A 14,855-nucleotide genomic window follows, 5' to 3' on the forward strand; every position below is an offset into this window, starting at 1 on the left:
ACTAGTAAATTGTTGTTTGTGTTACGAAAAGGTATAATAATGTTGTTAATCTATAGGGTTTTCCATTAAGGGCGCTTGATCTTTGAAATGCAAAAAAAAATACATGTAGGAAAGATATTTGCGAAATTTTTTTTTTATTTGGAAGGTCTATTGACCCCATTATGTATGGAATATGACATCATTCAAATGACCGCCACGGCTTCGGTTGGTGGCGCGCACACGAAAGGTCCAATTTTCGATGACTCTGGCGCACAAATCGGGCTGTATTTGATCGATGGCGTGGCGTATGTTGACTTTGAGGGCATCGGTGGTTTGCGGCTTGTTGGCATAGACCTGCGACTTAAGAAAACCCCACAAGAAAAAGTCCAGCGGGGTCAAATCGCACGATCTCGGTGGCCAGTTCACGTCGCCTCCGCGCGAGATGACCATGTCCAGAAATTGCTCGTGCAGAACTTCCATCGTAGCGTGTGCTGTGTGGCACGTAGCGCCGTCCTGTTGAAACCACATGTTGTCCAGATCCATATTCTCGATTTCAGGCCAAAAGAAGTTGGTTATCATCGACCGGTATCGCTCACCATTGACGGTGACGGCCACACCATTATCGTTTTCGAAAAAATACGGACCAATCACGCCTCCGGCCCAAAATCCGCACCAAACAGTCACTTTCTGCGGGTGCATTGCCACTTGGTGAACCTCGTGTGGATTGGTCTCGTCCCAAATACGGCAATTTTGCTTGTTGACATAGCCATTCATCCAAAAATGCGCCTCGTCGCTGAAGATGATTTTTTTGCCAAAATCGGCGTCAACTTCCAACTGCTCTAATGCCCAGTCAGCGAACACACGGCGCTGTCTATGGTCATTAACCTTGAGCTCTTGGGTCAGCTGGATCTTGTACGGGTGCAGGCTCAAGTCACAACGCAAAATTCGCCAAGTTGTCGTCTGCGAAAGGCCGAGTTCCTGTGCGCGACGCGGAATTGACACTGTCGCGCACAGCGGCGATATTCTCGGCAGATCTCGCGTTACGTTGACGCACGGGAACCGGCTGATTGTTAACTGACCCGGTTGACTCGAATTTGTCCACCAATCGACGGATAGTCGACTCGGCAGGACGATCATCGCGACCGTAAAACGGGCGAAGTGCGCGGAACGTTTCTCGAACTGAAGACCCATTTTCATAAAACAATTTTATGATTTGCACGTGCTGCTCGACACTGTAACCTGCCATGGTGGTTTGGGAGGACGGAATGAATATAACACACTGCATTTGACAGCTGTCACTCAAACAACATGGCCGCAATCAGCTGTCAAAGTTCAAGCGTCCCTATTGGAAAACCCCATACTTCACATATTATATCATATTATTATCGTATGCTTTTGAAAAACTTCTACGAGTATTAAAAAAAAAAAAACAATACATTGACGATAAAAAATGTATAATATGGATATGGACATGGAGCTTATGAGCTTGTTGCATGTTAAGGTCCGTCAATAATTTTCACACAACTGGAAGCGTATCCCTAAGATGAACTAGAGACTTTCGAATCCCTAGTTTACCACTAGAAAGGAAACGGGACATAACAGAGTTAAATATAAATGAGAATATGACTGAAATCATACCGATATAGGTTAACCCGAAAGAAATCATGAAAAGAGATACATAGATTCATGGACGACAGGTGTGTCAGTGGAGATAGAACCTCTGAAGTAATTCTTATTAGTTATGAATGATTTTTTGTTAAATCGCATTTAAGTTAGTTGTAATTTGATAATAATTAATAATTACCTACAATTTTTTTATGACAAATATAATTCATATCAATACACACGATGTAACTCACAAGCACTACATATTTTAGTAATCAAGATTGCTTAATGCGCTCGGGAATTGCGAGTTGGCTGAGTTGCGAGACTTGGTTTGCTGATAAAAAATTTGGTTTTTCATGGCATTGCGTTTTCATGCGAATGCCAAGTCAATCTATTTATTTAAACATAAAATATTTTTAATTTTAATGTGGTCACTATGAGATATGGTTCGATAGTTAATAACGCTATAACTTAAGACAGAAGGGCCCTTAAGAGGGGACCGAAAAGATCAACCAACTTGGTATTACGTACATCATCCAAAATTTTACAATGAAAGAACAGTGTTGCGGGACTTGTTTTTTTTTTAACTTTTGTTATCGATGGCATCTCATTTATTTTTGTGAAAAACCTCCTTTTTCTCTTTTTTTCCAGTATGATCTACTTCTCTAACACTCGTGCTATCAACGAATTTTCTGAGAGCCCACTCTCTGACTTATGATACGAGCTACACGTGTATATTTATAGATTACCTTGAAAAGTGGACAGAAAATTCAAAATAGGTTAGTTTTTCCCTGAGTTATTCACTAAACACAAATTGTATTCAAAATTTTGAAGCTTCTATATAAACTAGAAACGCCTTACAGTTTTGATGATGGGTCAGTCAGTGAATGAAAAAATTTAACAAAACTAAGAACTTTGTCTAGTTGTAATGCTTGAGCTACTTTTTTCTTGCTTACCAGAAATATAGGCGTCAAGTTTAATGCGAAATGTACTTATAGGTCGAAAATGGCCCGAAATAATTTGAGAAAAGTGTAATACGGCCATGCCGCTTTTTTATTTTTGCTTGACTTGGCGGTTCACTATCGTACCAACAGGTTAATTTTACAATTCATTTTTCAGACAATATCGACTTTTATCTATAGTAACAAAATAGTTTTAAATCCAATTACCACTTCAATAAGCAAATATATATGTACAAAATTTCTAATTAATTAATGTCGGTTAGGTATGGGTGTTCATATTGTATCATATCTCAAGTCTATCCTACGACGATCCCTATGTACACTACGGGGTTCTGAAACCTTCGCACAAATCGGTAGATTTAAAATTCTCTCTTTATATAAAATAAATGTATGTAATGTATGATTAATTACATACCCACATGATCACACAGTTTTTAGTCATTGACACAGCCACATAGTCGGATAGTATTATTAATGAAGCACACAGTTACATTTTCCATAACCATGACATTAGAAAATCATAAAGTCTTGGTCGTTGACAGACTCTTACGCATCGGTGATATCTGTTGTTATTTTAATAAAACATAAGTGGATTTAATATGGTTACTATGACAACCGACATAAAACCTAATTTTATGACGGTGACGTGTTAATAGAATGAAGATCCAAATCTACCGTACAATCGGATATGATATTAATCGGTAATTTAATGGACCGAATGATTCGTTGTGAATTCGCAATGCGAATGTAAGACACTCCGTCTCTGCTTAATACGAGTACATCGCTGCCTATAACTACCGGAGTATTCAAAAACGTACTCGGTACTTATATTATTTGGTATTTCCGCGCCACCAAAACCACGCAACAGTGGAATGCACGCATATAGTTTGCATGAAAAATGCTTAGCTAAATCAGAGCTAATTAACGAGATGTATGAACCGGTATCCATTAATACATCTGTCGGGATGCCACCTAGTACCGCCGTAATTACGTCACGATTATTAATGTCAGTTACGACTTCTCGACAAAAATTTACGTTACCCGAGTTCGATCGTCCTTAAGCAAAACAGTTCGGTTCACTATGACCGACTTTCTTACAGAAGTTACAAGCTACGGATTTAAATTGAAACGAATTAGTCCTTGAGGATTGAGGCAGAGGCAAGTTGCGTGGCTTAGTTTTATTAATGTCAGGTTTAGGCCGTTTATTACTGCATGATGCACTCATGTGTCCCCATTTATTATACTCACAGCATTTAATATTTATTTATTTATATACCAAGAGAAGAAATAGTTACATAATTAATTATAAAAGACATGTGATGCACAAGGGATAACTTATCTGTTAAAAGAGACCTCTACGAGAAACCCTTTTCATAAAGGAAACTACATAAAAAAGCGTGGTGTGCATAGGTACAATAAAAAGAGAGAAGGAAATAAAAATATAGAAATTTATACATAGATAAGTATACAAAAAAAATAGTATAATAATAGAAAATTTTGATATTATACATACATAGATATATACATAAATATACACATAATTATAAATATATACGTAAATATTAAAATTAATATATTGTTGACGAACTAAATCTACCCCCATCCCCCGCCACCGATTTCTCCCACCATAGACAATCGAGACTATAATAATGGCTGCAAAGTGACGAGAGCTCATTACATCAGTTGTCATCAGTTGGATCAAGAGGTGCAACGAAACTTTGTAAAACAGTATAAGTGAAAAAGTGTTAAATTACTAAATCAATATTTAAAGTGATATAAAGTGATAAAACAATTATTTTGTTAAAAGAATTATTAGTTCGTTAAAATCAGAAGTGGGATTCGAAGGCGTAATCTACCCTCCTGGCCGATAAAAAAAAAATACACACCCACTTAAAAGAATAAATATGTCGGCAAAATCGAATCGAGGACAACAACGGCGTAGGGCTGAAAGCCCTCCTCAGTCTAACGTTATAAGCCAACAGTTGGAAACAATCCTGAATCGTCTGACGGCATTGGAGCAACAATCGACATCTGTGGAGCACGGGCCAATGTCGCTGCGTGCTTCAACACTGGAGACGAGCTTTGAGACGGGGGATTTGCGGCGCGATTTGCGCAAAGTACCCGCACCTACCGAGAGACCACTACTGTCTCCGGGTTCCACGGCGGCCACAGAGGTTGCTGAGAAGTTTTTAGAAGCGATAACCTCCTTAACCACGGTGAGACCAACCCAGTACTATGTCTCTAATTTTGACCCTAATGTGCATGACGTGTTATCGTGGTGTGACGAAGTGGAACAGGCTCGTTTACGTTATAAGTGGGACGACGTAGAATGTTTAGCGCGTGAAGCCAACTGTCCTAACGGTGATGCCCATGTTTTACTCTCTGAATGGCCCAGCAGCGATAGATCCTGGTTAAATTTCAAGGAAGAACTAATATCGTTATGCCCGAAACATATAGACGTAGCTTATATTTTATTTGAAGTCATGTGTACTAATAGTGATGATTATCCAACTTATGCGGAGTACTCACTTAGGGCACTATTGCAGTTAAAGATAGTGAGAGGTTTAAGTGATGAATTACTAGTTGCAATAGTGTTGCGTGGAATTAAGGATCCCCAAATTCGTGCCACAGCCATTAATTCGAAATTACAACCATCTAAGCTAGTAGATTTTTTATCGGTTTATATAAAATCAGATAACCCGTTTAAAAAACCGTTTCAACGAAATTACAATGTTAAAAAGCTTTCCTCAAATGTTATTAGATGCTATGAGTGTAATAGAAGGGGACACGTGAGTGCATCATGCCGTAATAAAAGGGCTAAAACTGACTTTAATAAAACTAAACAACAACACTTGTCTCAACCCTCAAGGACAAATTCATTTCAATTAAAATCCGTAGTTTGTGATTTTTGTAAGAAAATCGGTCATAATGAATCAAACTGTTTTGCTAAAGAACGATCGAACTCGGGTAACGTAAATTTTTGCCGAGAAGTCGTAGCTGATATTAAAAATCGTGACGTTCCTACGGCGGTACTAAGTGGCATCCCGACAGATGTATTGATAGACACTGACTCATATATCTTGTTGATAAGCTCCGATTTAGTTTAACATTTTTCAGGCAAACTACATCCGTGCATCCAACTGTTACGTGGTTTTGGTGGCGCGGAAATAAAATCCACTACCTTTATTACCCTACACATAGAATTCCGCGATATAACATTGGAGGTTGATTTTTATATTGTACCGAGTACGTTTTTGAATACTCCGGTAATTATAGGCACCGATGTGTTAAACAGAGATGGAGTCTCATACTTTCGCACTTCGAATTCACAAAGAATTATTCGATCCACTGACATACCGATTAATATTATATTCGATTGTAAGGTAGATTTGGATATTCATTCTGTTAACACGTCACTGCGTGAAAATGATAAAATTTTGTTACTTAACGTTATTAATAAATACAAACAATATCTTTTAAGTGGAACGGCGACAACGACAGTTAAGACCGGGGAAATGCACATACGATTAAACAGTGACATACCTGTTTGTTACCGACCATATAAAATGTCATATAACGAAAAATTACGAGTTCGAAATATTATTAAAGATCTATTAGACAAAAAAATTATTCAAAAATCTCATTCGGATTATGCTAGTCCGGTGTTATTAGTTAAAAAGAAAGATGGATCGGATCGGATGGTGGTTGACTACAGAGCGTTGAACAAGTTGACGATTAAGGAACGGTTTCCACTCCCGCTGATCAACGATCACGTAGACCGACTTGGAGACGGCAAGTTGTTCACTGTCTGCGATATGACAACCGGATTCCATCAAATAAAACTCCATAAGAAATCTATAGAGAAGACAGCCTTTGTGACGCCGGAAGGCCACTACGAATACCTGAAAATGCCGTATGGCTTGGCGAATGCGCCAGTTGTATATCAACGTATAATGACGGAAACCCTAAAAACATACATAGAGTCCGGATTGGTACTGGTGTACATTGATGAAGTAATTTTGAAGCATTATGACATCAATGAAGGTTTAAAATTACTCGATTCCGTTCTAAAGACGCTCACCGATGCTGGCTTTTCGGTGAATATTCGAAAGTGTACATTTTTAACTCCAGAAGTTGAATATCTTGGTAGAATCATTGGCAATGGTCAGGTAAGGCCAAGCGAGAATAAAATAAAAGCGTTGGTTCAATCACCACAGCCACAGAACGTCAAACAGGTTAGACAATTTTTAGGCTTAGCGGGCTATTTCCGTCGATATATATGTGGTTACTCTTATAAAACAGCCTGCATTGCTGCACTAACTCGCAAGAATGCTAAATTTAATTGGGGAATTCAACAAGAAAAAGCAAGGCAGGAAATAATTAAAATTTTAACGAGTGAACCGATTTTAAAAATTTTCGATCCGCAGTTAGAAACTGAACTTCATACAGACGCTAGTTCTCAAGGCTATGGAGCGGTTCTACTACAGGTGGATCTCGAGAAGTGTAAACGCGTCCTTGCTTATTACAGCAGAGTCACAGTAGGAGCAGAACCAAAGTACCACTCTTATGAGCTGGAAACCCTTGCAGTAGTAAGAGCACTACAGCATTTCCGCCAATACTTGATTGGTAAGCATTTTAAAATAGTTACCGATTGCAGTGCACTTAAGTTAACGCAAAACAAAAAGGACTTACAACCCAGAGTAGCCAGATGGTGGATATATCTTCAAGATTATGACTTCACTTTAGAATATAAAAAGGGTACAATGATGTCTGATGCTGACTACCTCAGTAGGAATCCTGTTAATCTATGTACTCCGGTTAAACCTAAAACGTGGGCGCAAATTGCACAATCCGCTGACAACGAGATAGCAGTCTTATTAGAAAAGCTTAATGATGGTCAATTGGACGATACCCGATACAAAAAGAAAAATGACATGTTGTATTACAAATATGATGTCAAAGGTGAGCAGTCGCGACTTTTATATTATGTACCCAAAGCTTACAGGCTTAGCCTACTACGTGTTTTTCACGACGAACACCAGCATCTGAGTTATGAAAAGACAGTAAATTTAATTTTGACGCATTTTTGGTTCCCCGGATTGCATAGTTTTATTAAAAAGTATATTTTACATTGTGTAAATTGTTTAACATATAAAAAGGTACCACGTGCGCCACTCCAGCCAATTACATCGTGGGAAAAACCTTCAATCCCATTTGACACGTTACATGTCGATTCTTTAGGACCGCTGCCGGAATCCGACGGTTATAATTACGTTTTAATTTTAATAGACGCTTTTAATGTTCCCGATGCGTAAACAAGATTCATCCGAATTAAAACGAATTATAACTAACGCAATAGGTATCTTCGGTACACCACGGTTACTCGTTTGTGATAGGGGTCGAATGTTCGACAGCGCGGATTTTAATACCTTTCTAATAGAATATGGCATTGAGATGCACTTAATTACTCCCGAAATGCACCAGTCTAATGGCCAGGTTGAGAGGTACTGCCGCACCGTATTAAAAATGATTAGAGTAGAAATAAAACTGAAGTCTGCACATTGGTCACAAGTTCTATGGAAGGTTCAATTAACTTTGAATATAACTAAACAAGCCTCTACTTCGTATTCAGCATTAAACTTACTCATTGGCACGGAGGCGACTACACCGTTAATCAATTCCCTTATTAAGGATGTAACGATAGAGGGATCCACGCCTAATCGCGAAGCATGGCGTGAATTAAGAAGACAAACGGCTGAAACCAATTTGAATAAAAATCGAGAACTTCAGGACGCCTACGTAAATAAATACCGCAATACGCCTAGGAGATATAAGGTTAATGATTTAGTTTATGTTATAAAACAATCTCAAAGAGCAGGAAAGTTGGACAGTGGCATGAGGGGTCCATACCGCGTCACCAAAGCGCTAGCAAACAACCGCTATGAGCTTACCTTACTCTCAAACTCTTATGGCAAGGTAACACAAGCGGCTGCCGAGTACGTAGTACCTTGGAATGGTGAGTGGACTCCCGACGCTTGCGCAGCATTCTTTGAGAGCTGTGAATCCGATTCCTACGAAGAACAAACCACAGCTGAGCAGGGTAGCCGCGAGGACGCTGCCTTGTCCGGAGAGGCCGTGTTGACGAACTAAATCTGCCCCCATCCATGCCCCCAAATTTGCTTGTGAGTGACTTTTAGTATACTATTGGTGCTTGACCGCAGTCTTGTTAGAAGAGATGAGGTCTTTTTTCTTACAATAGCAAACATAGTTGACGCCGAACAGAACCGCGGCAAGCCCAACAGCACCCTAAACCCGTTATTATATTGAACCCTTAATGTGTCCATAGCTTTCTGCGTATAGTTAACCCACAAGCCTCCCGTGTAGAAAGTTTGACAGTAGGCTTTGAAAAGCGTTATTTTAACTTTCTTACTACATCGAGAAAACCTGCGGGCCAACATATTACATTTCGTAGCGAGAGCTCTTCGTTCTCGCTCTATATCTACATGATCTCTAAGGTCTTCCGTAATATAGTGTCCTAGATATTTAAATTGTGACACTCGTTTGAGTGGCGTACCATTAAGTGAAATTTTTGTTTCGTTAGGCACTTGTTTACGGGGAGCCCTAAAGATCAGGTATTCACTTTTTTTGACATTATAGATTAAGCCGTGCCTAACCGCGTAATCCTCACATATTTTAAGCAACTCCCGAATTGAGCCGGCAGAGAGACCCAGCAAAACCATGTCATCGGCATAACTAAGGTTATTTACGCATATGCCGTCTATCCAACAGCCGACTGGTGTCTTACTAAGTTCCACTACCAAATCATTCACGTATAGATTGAAGAGCTTTGGGGAGGTCAGTCCCCCCTGCCTTACCCCGCACTGCATCCTATACGAGTCTGAGAGTTCCTTACCCCATTTGACATTATTGGTTTGATGTGCATACCAAAACTGCATAACCCGGAGCACCTCCGGCTCTACGCCCGCTCTCTCCATCTTCTCCCAAAGCAGGTCATAAGACACTAGATCGAAGGCCTTGGAGAGATCAAGGAAACAGGCATAAACCGGCGTTTTACGGCTAGTATAGTACTGGACAGTCTGCTTCAAACTGTATATTGCGCTTTCTGTAGAAAGTCCAGGTTTAAACCCAAACTGTGCGTCGTGAAAGGTAAGCTTACTGTTAAGTATCTTATCAAGCAGACTATCCATTACTTTAGCAATTATGGTAGCAAGTGAGATGGGCCTATAATTGGATCGATCTGCAATGTTACCCGTTTTATTTTTAACAATAGGAACCACAATTGTTTTCATCATTTCTATGGGGATGTATGAGTGACTAACACATAGGGAATAAAACATTGCCAGTACTCTGGGTAAGTGTATTCCCCCATATTTCAAATGTTCAATGCTGAGGCCGTCGTGTCCAGGCGATTTTCCCCTGGTCATTTTATTTATCACCTCAGAAACCTGTTTAGGTGAGAAACACAGAAGTTCTTTATCACGACAAACCTCAGCATCGACTCCCCTCTCAGATGGCCCCAGGGGAGAAGATACTTCAAAATGATTTTTAAACAAATTTGCGATATCCTTTTGACTATTCTGGCCGTCGACACACACTGGTAGGCTCGGTCGAACATTCAAGCTATTGGTTGCTTTCCAAAATTTTGAAAAATCTTTAGCTGATCTGTGCGAAGCAATTAAATCCATTTTAATTTCGTCTTTATGATTTTGACACCATCTTAATCTACTTTTAAAAATTTTTTGACTCTCACATAGCTCGTCCCAAACTTTTCCAGATCTAGGTTTATTATACAGCAACCATAGTTGATACTTCGATCGAGCCTCACAATGGGCCTCTCGAACGTACTTATTCCACCCAGTCACGTAGCCCTTTTTGCTCCTCGTTTTATTTTCTTTATATGTTACAGTTGCGGATTCAGAAAGGATAGTGACAATATTTTTGTACACATTTTCCAACTCCTATTTATGTACCGTGTTTGTGCATAGTTCCCCTCCACAAGATGTAAAAAGCTCCGGAAAACAAATCTTTTTAAACTTACTATTACACAGTTCATTATATCTACTGATTTGTTTGTCTGTTCTATGACCCCAAAGGACTTTTTTTTTATGTCATCTACGTTTTGTACTTTTTTAATAACTATATTTAGGTCACATTCTATAATAAGGGGTAAATGATCAGACCAATAGACATCATGACATATTCTTACATCTAGAACAGTCTGCCGAGCAGATTGTGTCACCACACAGTGGTCCAACCATTTATGTCACTCTTATACGTTAATGTATTAGAATTAACACCTAAAATTTCTGTGTCAGCACACAACCACGAATGATCAAAGCAAAAATTACAAAATTCGCCCCAAAAAGGTTGGTTCGGATGGGAGTTGAAGTCACCTAACATATAAATAGACTCCACATCATTATTTTCAATTATTGCTTTGATTTCACTTAAACAGTTTATAAATTCTACTAAATTTTCATGTGTATCCGTTGGCATGTAGATACTAAAAACAATTATAGCCTGTTCATTTGTAAGAATCGCTTTAATGGCGCAAAGTCTTGTATTATCACAGTCTATAATTGCCACAGATTTAAAAATTCCCTTCCGCCACAGGAGTGCAACCCCTCCATATGGCCTTCCTTTTAACAAGGCATCGCCTAAGTCCACTGCAGACTTACCCGTGTATTCAAAGTCCATACTTACGGTGCCAAGTATTGAAAGGTCATACGGAAAAAGCCACGTCTCCTGAGTGCTACAATATCTGCGTATAAACAAATATTCCTAATACCGTCTATGGATCGCTTTAGGGATCTACAATTAAAACTAACCATTTTACCTGTTTTTTTATCCATATCTAAATACTACTAGTTTACTTTTGTTGACTAGGTTTATTACTCGACTCAGAGCTCAACCTGCCTTTGTTAAACAAAACGAAACGTCTAAAACATATACCTTCCGGCCAAATTGCACTATTCATAAATAGCGGCAACTTATGTCTTGATACAAAGATCTTAAACGAGTTATAATCTCTCTCTTTCTTACCGTTAATTTTTTCTAATACTACTAATTCATTTGTCTTTGTTAAGATATAATTTACAATATCACTTTCAGTAGTTGTTTTACAAACGTTTGATATGTACAAAGGAATTTTATTACAGCTCGCCGCTTTAAAATTTAAATCACAATTTGCACGTCCTGTTTCACTAGTAAACCTATTTCTTAATGATGTCTTTTTTCTTTGAACTTTAATCCAAACATCTTCCGAGTTAGCTATGTTTTGTTTACACTTATCACCTGTATTTGTCTCACGCACAATGTCGGCCATCGTGCGCTCCCTTTCTTTCACATTAGTCATTGACGACGCTCCGCGCGCGGCGCACGCGACATCATCGGTAATCGTTGTCGTCGTATAATTGTCATCGGCTTCGCTCGTGCGTTGTTGCAGCGTTGTATGCTTGTCGCTGCCACTCGGCTGCGCAACAGAGACGGCGCATCCATTAACTTGACGTTTGGTTGAATTCGTCATACTAACTTCACAGGTGTCCATTAGATTTATATTTCCGCGTCCTTGACATTGTACCGCCGTCTCAGTCATCTGTTCGGGCGATAAGGATATGTTAACGCACTGTTCACTCGCGTTGCACTTGACAGAGTTCAACGAACTATTACTAACAAGCAAACCCATCGGTCCGCTGTCTGCCGTAAAACTTGGATGTTCCCGCGATGTTTCAAGAATTTCACGGAGTTGTTTTTGAGAAAACAATCATTTCTTATTTCATTTAAGTGTTCCCGCAGCAAGTTTAAATCTCTCAATAACCGCGTAACGTCTACGTGGTCGAAAGTAATTGGTGGCAATCTGTGTAATTCTTTAGCAACAAAAATCGGGATTCTCTCCGGATCCGTCGCGTCCGTACTTTTTAAAAGGTCAAGAATATCTTCCAAGTCTCTTTTAGATTTTTCCTCTTTTTTTCTCACCTTCATGCGTTTTGTAGGTACAGCGTCAAATAACAACTTTTTTGCCGCCAAAATTTCTTCTGGTGAAAAAGCTGTTTTACAGATCTTTATCAAAGTTTCTTCATCCATTACTTTCATTTTGTTATGAATAAAGGCAAGTACTTCATTTATCACTATATTACACAAATTACATTTAACAACATCAGAGGCCATTATGTACCGGGCGTGTGTTGGACGTGCGCTCGTCGCGGACGGCAGTGACTGACTGACTTAAATTACTTAATTAATGTTTAAAGTGATATAAAGTGATAACACAAATATTTTGTTAAAAGAATTATTAGTTCGTTAAAAATATACAACTAGTATAAATAAATAAACATTACATATCAGAAGGTAAAAGTGACAGAAGATGTCACTTAAGTTAATGTTTAAATGCAGGTGCACTTGGTCTCCCTTTGTAAACAGAAGGTGGGAATGAATTCCAAAGCTTTGCACCTTGGACAGAGAACGATTTACTGAAAAATTTTGTATTAAAGGAGGGGATATCGAGAGGCTCCACTATGCTGTATTTTGCATATCATGTTATATATCCCTGAATATAATAGAGAGTTTTAAGTAACAATAAAACTTACCGTTTATTTTTCCTTAAGACATCCGGAATCCATCTTGAGTCAAGCACCTGTCTTTTTAGCCTTTTAGTCCAGTTGTCACTCCCTTCCGGTGCAAGTGCTGCTCTCTAATGTGAATTTGGCGGGAGGAAACTTGCACATTTTAACAAATTGATAATTCTTAATTCATTATACATACTCGAGATGAACCAGGTAGAAATTACCTGGATTCCGGATGTCTTAAGGAAAAATAATAGGTAAGTTTTAGTGTTAGTTAAAACTCTCAATTATTGTTACATGTTGACATCCGGAATCCATCTTGAGTGACGTGTTTGTTATCACCTGGTCATAAATATTATGACGTTGCTATAATGTGTCCAATAAAAATTAAATTATTGGAATACAATAATTTATTTTAATAACAATTTGATTTATGGAATACAATCAAAATAGCTTGACAGATAAGCTTTTGTATTTTACTGTGACTGATTTAAAACAACTCTTTTGAAGTGTCTTCTAAAGGATCTTGCCTCCATTTTCCAGTTTTTAAATTGTATCTTTTGAAAAGCATTCCATTCAGTTAAGGGAAGCTACTGAAGATCTTACAGATCTGCTAGAAGCTTCAATACCAGCTTCTTTGAGTAGAGACTTAATCCAAACTCGTAACTATTTTCGATGTCACTCTAGGTCCGCTCTAGGTCCCTGTTGAGGTCAAAGATAATGTTGCAACGATCTGCTACAAGAATGCTACGGAAACAAAGAGAACATTGGATAATGACCTTATGTTATACTGACAACGGTCAGTGAATGAAAAAAATTAACAAAACTAAGAACTTTGTCTAGTTGTAATGCTTGAGCTACTTTTTTCTTGCTTACCAGAAATATAGGCGTCAAGTTTAATGCGAAATGTACTTATAGGTCGAAAATGGCCCAAAATAATTTGAGAAAAGTGTAATACGGCCATGCCGCTTTTTTATTTTTGCTTCACTTGGCGGTTCACTATCGTACCAACAGATTAATTTTACATTTCATTTTTCAGACAATATCGACTTTTATCTATAGTAACAAAATAGTTTTAAATCCAATTACCACTTCAATAAGCAAATATATACATATGTACAAAATTTCTAATTAATTAATGTCGGTTAGGTATGAGTGTTCATATTGTATCATATCGGTTTCGGTTTAAAGACATTTATTTCTCATAAAGAACACAAAAGTTCACTTATAATAAGAAATCACAATAATTTTGCTTGAGGGTACATTTAAAAGTCTGCCTTATGAATTATATACAGTAAAATGAAATGTTGCGGGTAGTTATATTAGACAAACATGTTTAGGTAGGGGTTACATTAACTTATAAATTATTTTGCACATATTCCATTACACGTTTTTTGAATATAGGAAAACTCTTGCTATTAATGATTAAGTCTGATAATTTATTATAAATTTGAACTCCTTCAAATAAAATGTTTTTCTTTCCATAGTTGGTTTTGGTTTTTGGAAGTTCTAGTTTATTACGTTTTCTAGTGTGGTATGTATGTGTTTTTTTATGAAAGTGTAATTGTAAATGTGTTTTATTTGTTATTATTTTTCTAATCAACATGCAGGTTTTTAAAGTGTATAATTGATTTATATTAAGAAATTTTGTTTTTTTTTTTTTTTTATATAATTCAACGGATGGCGTCATATAATCATATTTATAAAGAACTTTAATAATTTTATT

The sequence above is a fragment of the Danaus plexippus genome, unplaced genomic scaffold, assembly GCF_018135715.1.
Source record: "Danaus plexippus unplaced genomic scaffold, MEX_DaPlex mxdp_39, whole genome shotgun sequence".
NCBI classification, from domain to species: Eukaryota; Metazoa; Arthropoda; class Insecta; order Lepidoptera; family Nymphalidae; genus Danaus; species Danaus plexippus.